General features: G+C 37.6%; 1 protein-coding gene across 4 annotated transcripts in view; it reads left to right on the top strand.

Annotated features, from left to right (window-relative positions):
- Positions 1–14,425, top strand: part of foxp1b (forkhead box P1b) — a 194,094-nt gene that overhangs the window by 2,051 nt on the left and 177,618 nt on the right. For all 4 annotated transcript variants that reach the window (XM_088917906.1, XM_088917901.1, XM_088917905.1 and 1 more), the window contains exon 2: positions 3,271–3,360. The gene's annotated coding sequence lies outside the window, so the exon portion shown is untranslated. The remainder of the gene's footprint in view (positions 1–3,270; positions 3,361–14,425) is intronic.

Raw genomic sequence — 14,425 nt, 5'->3', positions numbered from 1 at the left:
TTCAAAGCTTGTGGTATATACTTGTCTAACAGGTTTGGAACGTCTTAAAAAATAAAAATCTCATTTCTGTACATGTACTAATCTGTCAACGGTACAGTACGAATTCTCACGCAGTATCATTTGCAAGAAGAACATCACTACAAAAACTAAAAAGTTTTTCAAACACAATACTTTCTTACATGAACGTGGATATTCATACCAGTTAAAGCAGAATGTGTATTAAGGGGCTGAAGACCTGTTTTGGCGTTGATACTGTTTTTAAAAGCAAACCTTCAGTCGGAAACAATGCTATAATTCAGTCGGACAGAACTGTGAGGCAACAGGAGTTTTTTTTCTCATTCTTCTTAGGTAGAACATTTTGATGTATGCTAGGACTTTATTTTTTTGTACCTTTGAATATTACGTTCGCCCTTTAAAAATCCTTAGAGGGGAGTTCAGACATTTTAGACAAAACAATAAAAAAATATTCAGAATACATATTCTTGCTATTTGGCCCCCTTGATGTACTTTTCCAGATAAATCAGACTAAGTGTGAAGCAGAAACAGTGTTAAGAAATTACAACCTTAAAATTTCCAAGAACAGATAGAAGAAGATTTTAACAGTGTTGTGTATTTTTTAAAAAGATGTAAGTTTAAACATTGTTTCTAATAATAATAATAATAATAATAATGAAGTATACAGAATTGTATATTATTTCTTGTATGCAGATGTTTACTAGTGTTACCTTAAGGAAATGCCAAAATACACAACACAATGTATCAGGTTTAAGAATTGCAAAACAAACAAAAAAAAAAAACAAATACACACAGAAAACCTAAAAAAAATCTAAGAGAAAAAAAACCCCTACCAAATACTCCTTGCCTAGCAGAACCTGGTTTAAACCGTATTGAAAAAGCAGGCAACTGCGGCTTTAACATCTTGCATTGGCAGAATTCCTTTTTCCTTGGTCTTTGGATTAGTCATTGTCTGAGAAAAAACACTTTTTGTAGGAGAAGTAAAGTAAACAGCCTCCAACAAGCGAACCTTGACAACCCAGATTAAGGAAAACACTGGAGATCAAACAAGACTGCTGCTGGGCTGTTGTCAGGAGCTGCCTCTCTGAAAGCTCCAGACTATTTGAACAGGCAGTAGGGTTTGTGTGCTCACTTATGCAGAAATGGACCTTCGCAAATGCTGACCCATGTTTAAAAGCCAGGGTGAACTTTCTTTAAAACTTTCCAGCTCTTGTATTTAACACAACCAGTGCTGCACTATCACCTTTCAGTGCGGATTCCTGAACATGAAACACATTTGACAGGAGACCGAAGAACAAATAGACTGTGCTCTTGTCTGTGAACATGCATTCCGGCAACCAGGACTGTTTTCTGTTCATACAGGAGCTCAGTTCTGCTTTTTTTTTGTGTGTGCAGAATAGCTTCAGGCTCAGTACTGACTGGATATTGTAATGTAATGGCCATCTTGGATTTCTGTTTCTGCAGGGTGAAAAAAAGACTAATGTAGGCATTTTTGATGTCCTTTATATTTTATTTTGCTCGTTCTTAACTTAATGAAATTTTACTTTCTGTCAAGAGTGTGCACTCAATAGAAGAACTTAAAAATTAGCTTCGTTAAGAGCGTTATTGACAGCTCCAGTGCATTTGTAGCACCGATCATTTGTGATCATCCTTACTGAAGTCTGCCTTTATGAAACGTGTTGAAATATGAAATGTATTGACAAGTTTACAGTGTTTATGTTTCTGAAAACTCATTTTTTTAATTCTGGATTATGTATTTTGATTTGTTCATCCAAATCAATAAGGTAAAAATAAAGCTTGACATGAGCAGCAACTTTCCATGCTTCACGTTGTTGTTTATTTAATAGCTGGCTTTGGTCAAGAATTACGATGTGTATTTTTTCACCTTCCTCGCACAATTGAGTAGGTGTGAGAGAACCTAGGTCTGTCTTGCTTTATTGACTGTGGACCCGAAGGTCAAGGAAACTTCACTTTAATTTAAAAGAAAAAATCTCTGTGATTGAATTTCTAAAAACTAAAAATAGCCAGGGACTTTATCTGAGGGTCATAATGTTTACTAAACACAATAGTGTGGGTCATACTCCAAGGCAAGTGATCCTTGCTGTGGAAGTAGAGACCAAATGGCTTAGGCTTACTAAATCTTTTGTTATACAGTGACTGAAGTGCTGAATTCATAGCATATGATGCCGAGGAAGACTAAGAAGTTCTCTGTTTCGGATCGCATAACTGGCACAGTCCTTTTCTGTATTTTTCAGCCTTCTTTTGAGTATATCTGTTTCGTTTCAGTGGACAGAGGTTGATTCTATTGCTGATCCTGCAAAGGTTTCTGCAAATGAGACATCTTACATGATACTCGGTGGCAGAGTTATTGTGCGGTGACTCTACAATTTTGACAGCTAAATGAAGGTTAATGTTACTGGTATTCAAACATAGGAGATGTTTCTAACCTAGTTTGTAAGGGTTCACACACCATGCCTGTTTATAGTATGTTGTTCAGAGGTTTGATCTCTGGGCTGGGCTGTTTTCCCAACAAATATTTACTTCGTAATAACAAGCAAGAAGATTTAGCTTTTGTTGCTAGACATGATAGTAAAGCAGGTTATTTAGCAAGTTTAAAGTGTTTTCATAATAGAGTGCTGCTGTTCACACCTGTTATTTCTGTTTTCTCACATATATGCAGAATATACATTTGTTCTTCTAGCTTCAATATCTTTTATTAAATGCATATAATTTAGGAATTTGCAGACACAGCTTTTTTTTTGCATCAGTGATATTTCAAAAATGAGTTATGTGACATTCCCGTGATATTTCAGAAAAACAAGTTCTGCATCATATTGGTGTGCTGTGTTTGTGTGGGGGCTAGGGTGATTATGTTTCTAGGAGTGAAAGGTCTGGTAACTCTTGAGGTAGCTAGGGGATCTACTTTTCTTCTGATTTACTGCTAATCCCCACGCAAACTGTATGATACGCACCTCGGTTTGCAATAAAGTTATTACAGCTATCCCCCCCCCCCCCCCAGAGGAGAAAACATTTGAATTTTTTGCTCAGATATCCTTGAAGCACCTTTAAAACCAGTGTGGATTTAAAAAAAAAACCTGCTGTTGTGTTTCTTTTTCTTCTTGACCCTCTTGTCATTGTGATGAGGTTTTTTTTAATTAGAATTTTTGAGTTGGAAGCCTTTAACGGCCAAAGTAAAGGCTAGCATTTCTTTATTTTTATTTCACCTTCCTTAACAGCTGTTCTCTCTGTATGCAGCATACTGACCTGCTGTGCTCCTCATGAACTGGAGCCAAGCCTTCAAACCTGAGGGACAGCACAATTGTTCAGACTAGGAAAGAGCTTCAGGTAAGAATGATACTGATTTCATATCACCGTGGTGCCTGCAAATCACAACACACATGCTTATGATAGTCATTAGCCAAAGTCATAAATCATCATTTGATAAAAAACAATAGTCTGAACACTTTGATATTATTACCCCTCACCCCCTAATGCTAAAAATGACAACGAATGGTTAAGGAAAAATCTCCAGTGAACGGCTAAAGAGCATTTATTTATCACAGAGGTGGAAGATGATGTCGTTTGGCAGGTAGAAGAGTTTAGATTTGGAACTGCCAGCCGTGAATTTGTGTTATAAAAATAGTTTGAAATATTTTTTAACCCACCTCCAACCATGACTACAGTTTTCTTATTGTGCTTTTGTGAAGCTTCCTTTGTGCTTTTGAGATGCTGTGATATAATTATCTGCTTATGGCAGAGTTCTTCACTAGGAACGATTCTAAGTGTTCTTATTAATTGATGTCAGTCTGCAAATTAGCGGGGTTTACTGGTGCTGGATCATTAATGAAGCACAAAGACACTTGGGTGTGCCTCAGTTTCTTTTACTTCGGAACATTAAAACCATTGTTCTTTCCACATAGCACTTTCCACACTGTATACCAAATGGCTGTTGACACTGAAATATAGGATATAGGTTTTTAATGATATTGTATGCTTATTTCTACATTTTTGTTTTCTTTGTGGCTTTTAATTTTGGTGCTGTAGCTTTCAGAAAATGTTTTTTCCTGACCAAAATTGTTTATGTACATGGAAGTTAAAAATAGCTGTTCAAAGAGATGAAGTCTTAAGGGCCTTTAAAAAGTAGTGAAAAGGTGTGTAGTTGCTGAAGGTTGCAGTATTCATATCTTAATGCAATTACAGTCACATCTGCATCATGCTGATGCCTTGAAAATGAGAGAGTAAGGGACTCTTTGTGTGTGGGAGGTTTTGAACACTCTGGGTCAGACGCACTGAAGGAGTGAAATCTGTTTCACAATTAGAATTAATCTACTCATAAGGAAAATACACGCATTTGTGCACATCCTCGTGTTCTCTTATATTCAAACAACATTTAATTGTTTTTCCTTTCAAGCCAGAATGTCTGTTTTTTTTAAACATATACTAATTGTATCAAGCTACGTTAGGAATATGAAGGTGATATTTTATCTGTACTCTTTTTCTAAAGGAAAACCTAACATCATTTTGTTGTCTACCGTCAAATAAGCATTTCAGTTAAGTGGGGTGGTTTTCAAGGTGCATTGCAAGAGGCTGTAAGTCTTTTTGGATACTTTATTCATGAAGTGAAGTGCAGATTACAGTGAAATATGAACACCTTGATTAAGTCCTGTTGCCATAACAAAAACTATGACAGTTTTGTGGTGAAGCTACAGGCTGTCCAGGGCTGGGCTGTTAAAGTTGTGGTTAAGCTCTCTGAACCAAAAAAGCAGAGTTATTCCTCTGCATAAGGATCATCTTCCTGATTTTGCCTACAGACTGTGGAAACTCACTGATTGGATTAGATGAAGATTAGATGATAAAATGCAGAGTTGTTACAGATCCTTTATTACCAGCTATGTGGCTGGCAGCTGGCTGCGTTTCAGACCCAGGGATCAGTTTTTCCTGATCCAACCTCAGTTTCCCCAGGAGACAAAATTAGAAGTCTTAAGGGTGAAAATAAGGGATTTCCGAAGACCCCGACGATCTGCAGGAACGCTGTGGTATATTGTAAACGGGAAGCACAGTTAAAAAGAAAATAGCGATCCACTGTCAGAACTGCAAAAAGAGCTATCATTAACAGTTTCAACAGTAATGCTTACCATAAAAAGCCTTTCTAGACTAACAACTAAAACAACAATGAAAGACTATTTTCAGTCATTTAAAGTAGTTGTAGGATTTGTCTCCCTGAGCAAACATGTTTTATATTTTGATTTGGAGAGCTTGGTAGAGTAAGGATCTCGGATACATCTTGTAATTGTGTTGAGGTATAAATACTGGTTATGCTGTCAACGATTCTGAGTTGAATCTGACAACAGGGATGGGAAACAGATAAGGGTCAGCTGATGGCGGCAGACTTGAGCACTTGATAACAGGCCATGTCCACACTAAAACGCTGTTCTCAATAATAAAGAAAAAACTGCAATCGTTTAAAAGAAGTTACGTGTAAACCATAGGAAGTAAAAACATTTTCTACGTGTAGGGCTGTGTGTTAATTGATCTTCTTTGCAGAATTGATCACCGCACTGGCAAAGTGATTTAAAAACATATTCAAGTGAAAGTATATCTGTAGTGTGGGGGAACATCAATATAGTACCACAATGGCCCAAATGAATATTAAGTCCTGTAAAGAATGTGGTGGTATTTGAGGATCCACAAAGAAATGCACATCAGTATTAAGTGTCAAGAGTCTGCCCAGACCACACAACATACTTTTGTAGATGGATTTAAATCTGGAGTCCCTGTTCTGCGGTATGGTATTAGATGTATGGTAGTGTATACGTTAACAGTATTGAATTTTTTTATGTAGCAGCTAGAATAGTTTAAATGAATAGTATGGACAGAGCCTTTTCCTGGTATGTAGGCATAAAGTTAAGAACTGTGACATTGTTGAATGAACTATAGATTTATTACAGCTGAAAAACAAAGACTGATCAGTTAAATGGTCCTTGTTTTTCACAGCATGATAAGTGGATTATAAATGAGGCCAGCTTTGGGTGCCAATGACTTAAAGGTTTCTGGGAAGAGTACATTAACAAGGTGCTGACAGTCCTAATTATAGATGTAGTGAGAGAGCGATACGATTTTCCTCCCATGATCGATAGTGTTCTCAAATGGCACTTTCCCTCAATAAAGACTCCCTAGCCTGTGACCATGTGGCCTGCAGTCTGCAAGGGTGGCCCTCTTGTCCTATATTCCCCCTGCCGCATTTGTTGTAGCGCTTGTTTTTATTATTGTAATTACTCACCTATCTGCAGCAACAAATGAAGTGAGTTAAAAATCTTCTGCTTTGCCATATGTTGCTGTCTGTATATTCAGCTGGCACTGGAAGCCCTTACACCTGTACTTCCCAGCTGTCCAGTTTAGTGCGCGGTGACCCCCTAGAAAGAGCTTTGCCCTGGACAGTTTTCCCAGACCAGTCCTTACTAACTGCCCACTGATCCAAAGTGTTCGCTTTCATTTTTCAATGCCGTTGAATTTATTGTTCTGGAAGGAACTAGCCTAGAGGACTGTCACTGAAGCAGCAGCAGTGTGAGTTTCGAGAGTCACAGGTTACATGTCAAGGAAAGTGGGGTCAATTTGCGGGTGGGTGCTATCTATCACTAGGGTAATATCTGTCTGTGTGGAGTTTGTATGCTCTCCTCACGCTCTAATGGGTTTCCTCTGGGTGCTCCGGTTTCCTCCCACAGTCCAAAAACATACTGGTTGGTGAATTGGCTTCTGGGAAGATTGACTGTGGTGTGAGTGTATGAACCCTGTGATAGACTGGTGTCCTGTCCAGGGTGCACCCTGCCTTGTGCCTGTTGCTTGCTAGGATAGGCTCCAGCTCCTCTGCAACCCTGAACTGGAAGATGCAGGTAAAAAATAGATGATGGATATTCTGATTATTCATCATTTATTCTTTTTGTGTGATATCACCTATAGTAATGGTATCAATAGTAATGAAAAGGCTGTATGTTTGAAGCAGCCTTTTTTACTTCTGTTTTTTTAATAGTTTGTTACAGGGTTGCTTTTAGCATCATCATGCGTTAATAGCCATAACAATACCCCTACCAATACATTAGCCCTCATAAAAAACAGTTTTAAACTCCTTCTTCCTGTAAAAGAGCTTTGTTTATTGAGTCTATACCGTTACAGCAGTCTGAGAACTGAGGTTCTTTGTCATAGTCTGCAAACTGTTTTCAGACCAACAATTTCTTACTGCACATTAAGCCTTTCAGAGAATCACTATTACTTTGCACTTGTCCCAGTATGATTCATTTTTGACTTGAAATTGTAACCAGTGTCACACATGAAAGTAACTTTTTTCTTGTGTATTATGAGTCACTTTAGCAAATAGTGATTTCACTTCAATATACCATTTTAAATAGAAAATGTGCACATGCCTTACAATAAAATGTGAGTAAGAGTTTTTGTTACCTACAGTAATGTGATTGACTTAAAGCTCGACTTGTCTTCTTTGCTAGAACGTATGTATAATTTTAACCCTATGTTAATAACTCTGATGGATGAGGTGTGTGATTGGTAATCATTCCAGTGATGTCAACAGCTGCAGGAAGTTGTAGGAGTGCAAAGTTTCAACGCTTGTGAAATGTACTGTGTGAAGTATTCCAAATCATTTTGGAGTAGTATGGTGCAGTGGTTGGCAGTACTGTCTAGCAGCACTGGGGCCCTGCGTTCAGTTTCAGACCTGAGGCGCTATCTGAGTGGAGTGGAGGTTGTGGAGTTTGTATATTCCCCTTGTGTTTGTGTGGGTTTCCTTCGGGTGTTCCCGTTTCCTCCCACAGTCCAAAAACATACTGGTAGGGAAATTGGCTTCTGGGAAAACTGCCCCTAGGGGAGAGTGCGTGTGTCCGTCTGCCTTTACCATGGTCTCCTAATTGTCCCCTTGTATAATTGGCTTGCACTTGCCCTGCGATGGACTGGCACCCCGTCCAGGGTGTACCCTGCCTTGTGCTCGTTACTTGCCAGCTAGGCTTCGGCTTCCCACGACACCGTATGGTATAAAGCGGTTTGGCAAATGACATGACATTACATAGTTTCATGGAAGATTGTCCTGTAGATGATCATATGATTGGTTTTTGTAACATTTCTTAGCCCAAGGAAGTTTCTTGTTTATTGTAGTTGTGTTAAGTATAATACAATTTGTGTCTCTGTTTTTACATTTTTTTTTGTACTTGGTTTTTCTTTTGGAAAATTGCCTTGACACAAAGCTTAACATGACATAACCTCTTTTCATCAACTAAATTCTTGCAAAAAAATGAGTTGCTTTGATCATATTTCTGTACAGCGCTTAGCAGTGTGTCTCTCTATGTGATACACTGTTAGAATATAAAAGATGTGGGCTTAGGAGGAGTATGGCACTTTGAAACATGTATTGGATATGAGGGACTGATGCAAATGGATGACAGGTTACTAAGTAGAACTAGTTTAATTTGTAGAGGAGATTTTTGTCATCATCCAGCAGATGACATCTGATTCTTTGTTTAGAATTTGTATGAAGAGAAATTTTCAAGACTAAAATGATAAGTAAATTATCTGAGAAGTCAATTAATTAGACAATATGGTTATTTCAATATGTACTCTTAATAGGACATGCTATTAATAGGAATGCATACTGTATTACTACTGCATACTGTACATTTTCAATGTGAGATTTAATTCAAAAGCCTCAAAGAAGTTGGAACTGCTTTTCAAAAATGTTTAACTTTAAAACAACTTGCTCACTGATTTAATTATTCAAATTAAATAGGTTGTTACTAATGGGCTTATTGTTTCTTATTTAACGTATTATAATAGGGAAACAGTGATCCTGCTCATTTTGCTGCCTTTTATTAAGCACATAATAAAGGGGGAAACTATGTGAAAGTACATTTAAATCTGAGGACAGGAAAGCACCTCTTTACACAAAGGATTGCAGGAGTGTGGAACAGGCTACCCAACCATGTTGTTGAAACCGAAACCCTGGCTTCTTTCAAGAAATGGCTGGTTGAGATCCTTGGAACAAGAATCTGCAAACTACAAAATTTGTAATCGTTCATATGTTCTTATTAAAAATGAGGGTCTAGTCTAGAGGTTATTTCTTCAACTCTGTAGCCTTTTTCAAAAGAGCAGAGTGGTATGATTGCACACGCACCCAATTCCCAGATTATACCGTAAGCAATAAAAAATAAAATAGTTGAAAGCAAACGTTTTGTTGAAGGGCTCAAAAGGAGGCTGTGAGAGATATACTCACTATATACCTTGTGGTATGTCAAGACTGATATTATATTTGTAATGAAGTTGAATCTCTTAAATGTTTATTATAATTGCAGGTTGCTTAATTCCACGGACAACAAGTATAGTAAATCTCAAATATATCTCCTTCATTAGCCGTTTTTTCTTCATAGAGTTAAGAAGCGGTTAAAACATTTTGTGTTGTTTAGCTGGTGATTTTTTTAAGATTTCTTATTTAGCTGGAAAAACTGAATGCAAAATATCTAAAATAGGAATCGCAGAAGGTTCACAAGTATAAGCATTTTTATTGTGTGTGAGTCACTTAGTGTGCATTAGAAGTATTTTTGTGTTTGTACAGGGCAGGGTGTGGCTGTTTTACCACCACAAGTGTAGGTGGTGCTACATATTAAGTATTGTTTTGTTTATTAACTACAGTTATTGTCCTCAGGGAACTGCAGATCTGTGCATGTGCTTTTACATAGAATAAGTATGTGTATTTTTGGTACAGTGGCTTCTTTTAATAAAGTAAAAACAAAACTGTAGCCAGTGCAGAGTAGTACTTGAATGACAGTTTAAAGATGTTTTGGTAATTAGACATGATGTCCTTTTGAAAACTCTTGAAGTAATGAAGTGTTGGCAGTCCAAATCAATTGCTTTGCAGTCAGGTGAAATCAGCATGAAAACTCAGTAGAATTTAATTTGCATGTTAATTTAAAATTAATATTGGTTTAACTGTGATGTTAAAACTATTTTGATTTCCCAGTGAACAGGGCTCACCCATTTTGCATTTGTTGTTAAATAAAGTAAATGCTCAATTAAAATGGCTTTGATTTGACAACAGTTGAAATCATTACTGTTTTTTAGGTTAGATATACATTTAAGAAACTGAGCAAAGGAATCATAAACTTTCTCTAGTTTCATGTGCTGCGCAGAATGACTAAGGAGATCAATAAACAGCCAAGAGTGTCTGGCAAATGTTATAGATCATTTACTCATGTTGTTTCATTATGAAGCTTTGTGTCTTACAAGTTGGGTGGTGCTTGGGATTTGTAGTCCTTCAAGCTATTTTCATCCATCTTAGTCCTGAATCGGTTTGAGAAAGATTATTTCACATCGGGGAGTTTAATTTTGTATGCTTTACATGCAGCTGTTTGTTGTATTGAAAGAGTCATCGTACAAAGAGTGTGGCTTATAAACCTGAAAACACCTTCCTCATTTTTGAGGCTACTTTATAAAAAATTGTGTCATTTCTTCTAGTATTTAGTGGCTATTAGAATTTTTATTTTATTGGCTTGCCTTAGAGTTTAGAGTTAGTTGTGAGCAAGAGTGATGGTGGAGAACTTTTTAACTTGTGTTGCTAGAGCATAACAAGTGCGTAAGCACATTTTTATCTTTTTATGCAGTCGAGTTTCTAGGTTTCCATTTCACAAGGCCTTGTTTACGTTTGTAAATCTCCTATATGTTTGTGTGTATGTAAATATATACAGGTGTTTCACAAGAAATGTCTAAATATGGTCTCACTCCAGAGACGTGGCCTGTTGCAGGTTACAGCTCTCTTCCTTTTGTATCACACCCTTTAAAATAACCCCGGGCACTGCGATATTTAATTTGTTTACTGTGTCCCCACCCTTGTTTTTGTGTACCTGTATTTCTTTAAGCTCTGAGCTCCCTACCTCTGAGTAGGTGCCACACCCTTCTTTTTTTTCCAGGGGAAGTTGCTGTTCTCTCAGCACTGATGATCCTATGAAGTCATCTATCACATGATGTTCTGTTAAACAGAGCAAACAGAGCAGTGTTTTCACTGCAGTACTTCTGCAATCACCAGGGTCACCATCCACAGTACCTTGAAACCTTTTTAAACCCGATTTAACTATTTTTAGTAACAGAAAGCAAAAAAGTGTTATATCGCATTAGACCAGCAATATACATTTGGACAAAAGGCTTCACAGTCTAGCTACAGATCATTCAGAAACACAAAGGGATGTGTAAAAAGTTATAAAACTAGATATACTTTTAAGACAATTTAAGCATAGCAGAACATGAAATAGATTCTTGATAGGTACAGTAGGTATCTGCATGATAGGTACAGGTATCTGCATGATAGGTACAGTAGTTAATTATGGAACAAGATTTGATGTTGCTAGAGTAGTTAGAAACTTCGTTAAAAATTTAGCACGTAAAAGGAATGGAAAGTGAATTGAAGATCTGCTGTTTACATCTTTGTACTTGGGTACATCACACAATTATCACCTTAACGATTGCTTGGCAAGTGGTGAATTGTGCATTTTATCCAGCGTATCACACGTTGCACATTAACGAAACCGCAACTTCCTTCTGCCATCTTCGAAAACCTCCAAAAAACAGCCTTTCCAATGGGGAGACTGATCTTGATTACGTCAGCAGTTCGTAATCACTTAGGCGATTTAAAAATACCCGAATTTGTAAAGTGATCTGAAAGATTTAAAAGCAGTTGCTTTGCTGAAGCTTAGTGATTTAAATACTGTAAAATGGTAAGGGGGCCATAAACTCAGTGTTAACTTTTGTCCGTCCTGAGCAGTATATTAAATAAAGAGGCACCAGTCCATTGCAGGGCACACACAAAAACAGACATGCACACAATCACACCAGGGGTAATTTTCCCTGAAGCCAATTAATCTACCATGTCTTTAGACTATAGGAGGAAACCACATCACCTATAAGAAACCTTTGCAAACGAGGGGAGAACATACAAACCCCACACAGATAGCACCCCAGGAATCGATATCAGTGCTCCAGCACTGTGAGACAGCAGTGCTACTACCACTGTGCCCCCATGCCGCCTATAAAATTGCATACAGTAGTTGTACGGACAAAACTATTTGCACACCCTGGAGAATGTCTTCAGCAGGAACACTAGCAACTATTTTTTCTTACTTTATTGACAAAAACAGCTGTTCCTGCATTCAGTTTAGTATGTTTCTTGGCAGCCATGGCTTGTATTACATATATGCTTATTATTTTAGTAGGATTTAGGTTGGGTAATCACCATGACTGATCTATTCCTGCACTCCGATCATTTTCATCTCAGACTTTGTTGTTTTCTGACTGTGTTTCACACTGAAATGTCAAATTTCATCTGATGAACCTGTATAGGGTTTTATTTATTACTCATGGTGATTTGCTGCATTTTAGTTGCCTCTATGCATTCAAATGTTAGTCCTTGGAAGTGTTCATGCTGATACCATGATAGACCCACTATGTTGCTTGACCAATAGAATGGTGAAATTCTCATTTTTGTTGTCTTCATATGAGTTCCCTACTTTCCTAAGTACTCCTTTAACCCCCATCAGAATCTAGAATATTAACTTAAATTTGGCTGTATCACTAATAGCCTTTTGTACTGATTCCTGTGTGTTGTCCTGAAAAGACGCTTGTGGCTGGGCCTATAGTTCTTGATGCCCTTGTTGTTTTACTGTTTTCTTTTAAACTTGTGTTCCAACTTCTGACAAATTAATTACTCTGTACCCTAGTTTTTTCCAATCGGCCAAGTCAGTCTTTTACAGGCCTTTAATTATTTACTTTTATAGATATTTACTTGAATTTTGTTCTCCTTTCCTCTCAGTTTTTATGTACTACTTAATATTTCACAATAACAGATTGTAACTAGAATACTTTAAGTGTTATTATTCTCTTTGCTCTTCTGCATTTAATGAAAAATCTTCTTTTTCAAAATGTTCACACATTGGAAATCCGCTTCACAATAGTTTATAAGATTTACTAGCCTTTAACGACAGTTTGTGCTTTCTTTCACAGTCATTACAATGCCTGTGTTGAATTTAAAGGGAATCCACTCTTTGGACACTCTTTGAATAATTTTATATACAGATAATCTATTGTTTTTTTTGCATTGTACATAATTGGCATCTCATTTTTCTTTGTCTATCAGCCCAGCTGTACCTGACAATTTTGAAAAATCTCAGCCAGCCCATTCATGTTGTGAGGCCACAGTTGGTACTGTAAGAGTCATGCTAAGAATATCCCCATCACAAAAGGGGCAGGTCCAGGGAAGGGACTAGCTCAGGCAGAGAGGAGACGTTTGCCCTCTGGCAGTGGCGTTTTGGAAAAGAGTTGCATCACCATGATAGCAAGCAAGCAAAGGACATGATGTCACACTTGCCAGTTCTGTCTTGGCACAGCGCAGCTGCAGCACTGAAAAACATGGATAAGCTGATCCTAAGTGGTGTGCATATCGATCATGAGGAATTGATGTAGATAGCTGATGGCGCTGCACTATAGCGTGGCCATCTCGGATGTCTAGCATGAAACCGAGAACATTGTGTGTGAGTACATGATCATAGTCTGTTGTTTGTATCATTTCCAGTCTAGTTATACTCAAAGGCACGTGGAAGTCATCAGTAGTGGAGTTTTGACTACCTCGCTGTCTGGTTTGCCGTGTGGAGACGTGGACTCCTCTGAGTGCTGACGCGCGTTTCTTCCTTTGTGTTGCGTGCTGTGATCCTTTATGGTGTGTCCTAGTGATCAGCAGTCACTTGGGTGCATGATGTAGTGCACTGTGTGAAAGATGGGTATCTTGACTCCAAGGTAGACATTGAAGTTGAGACCTTAAGGGGCTGATGAATGACTGTGAGACATTCAAATGTGTGCTGGTCATATCCTTGGATCCCGTTGTTCTGAAACACTCCTTTATCATTCGTTTTCCACTCTATCATTCCTTTTCTCTTCCCAGGACTTCCAAAGTCTGCTCCTTTTGTTCCCAGCATCTGTTGGTTTTCATTTCAGCCAGACTCTTGGTTGCTTATTTGAACCCTTAAGTGAAGTAATAAAGTAACTGGATTTTATTGTTTCCATCCCCTAAAAAGTAGCCATTTTTAAAGTTACATAATATTTAAACATTAAAATTAAAGCCTCTTTAAATCTTTTACACAAAACAATTAAAAAAATCTCTGCAAATTATGAGTTAATTTTTTTCAGCTTAACAAAAAACAGCAGACAATGCTTATATACCTACCCTGGCCCTACCTAGGTCAACATTTGTTAACATTAAAATGTATAATGTGAGGTAGCAAGTGCTACTTTATCCCTGTTTCAGTAAATGGACCTTTTGTAGCTTAAAAACCACAAAGCAAATACTGTGACTCGCACAGTATAAAATTTGGTGAGT

The sequence above is a fragment of the Atractosteus spatula genome, chromosome 5 (genome assembly GCF_055471065.1).
Source record: "Atractosteus spatula isolate fAtrSpa1 chromosome 5, fAtrSpa1.hap1, whole genome shotgun sequence".
Taxonomy (NCBI): Eukaryota; Metazoa; Chordata; class Actinopteri; order Semionotiformes; family Lepisosteidae; genus Atractosteus; species Atractosteus spatula.
Note: the sequence above shows the minus strand (reverse complement) of the source record. Positions and strands in the feature narration are given on the sequence as shown.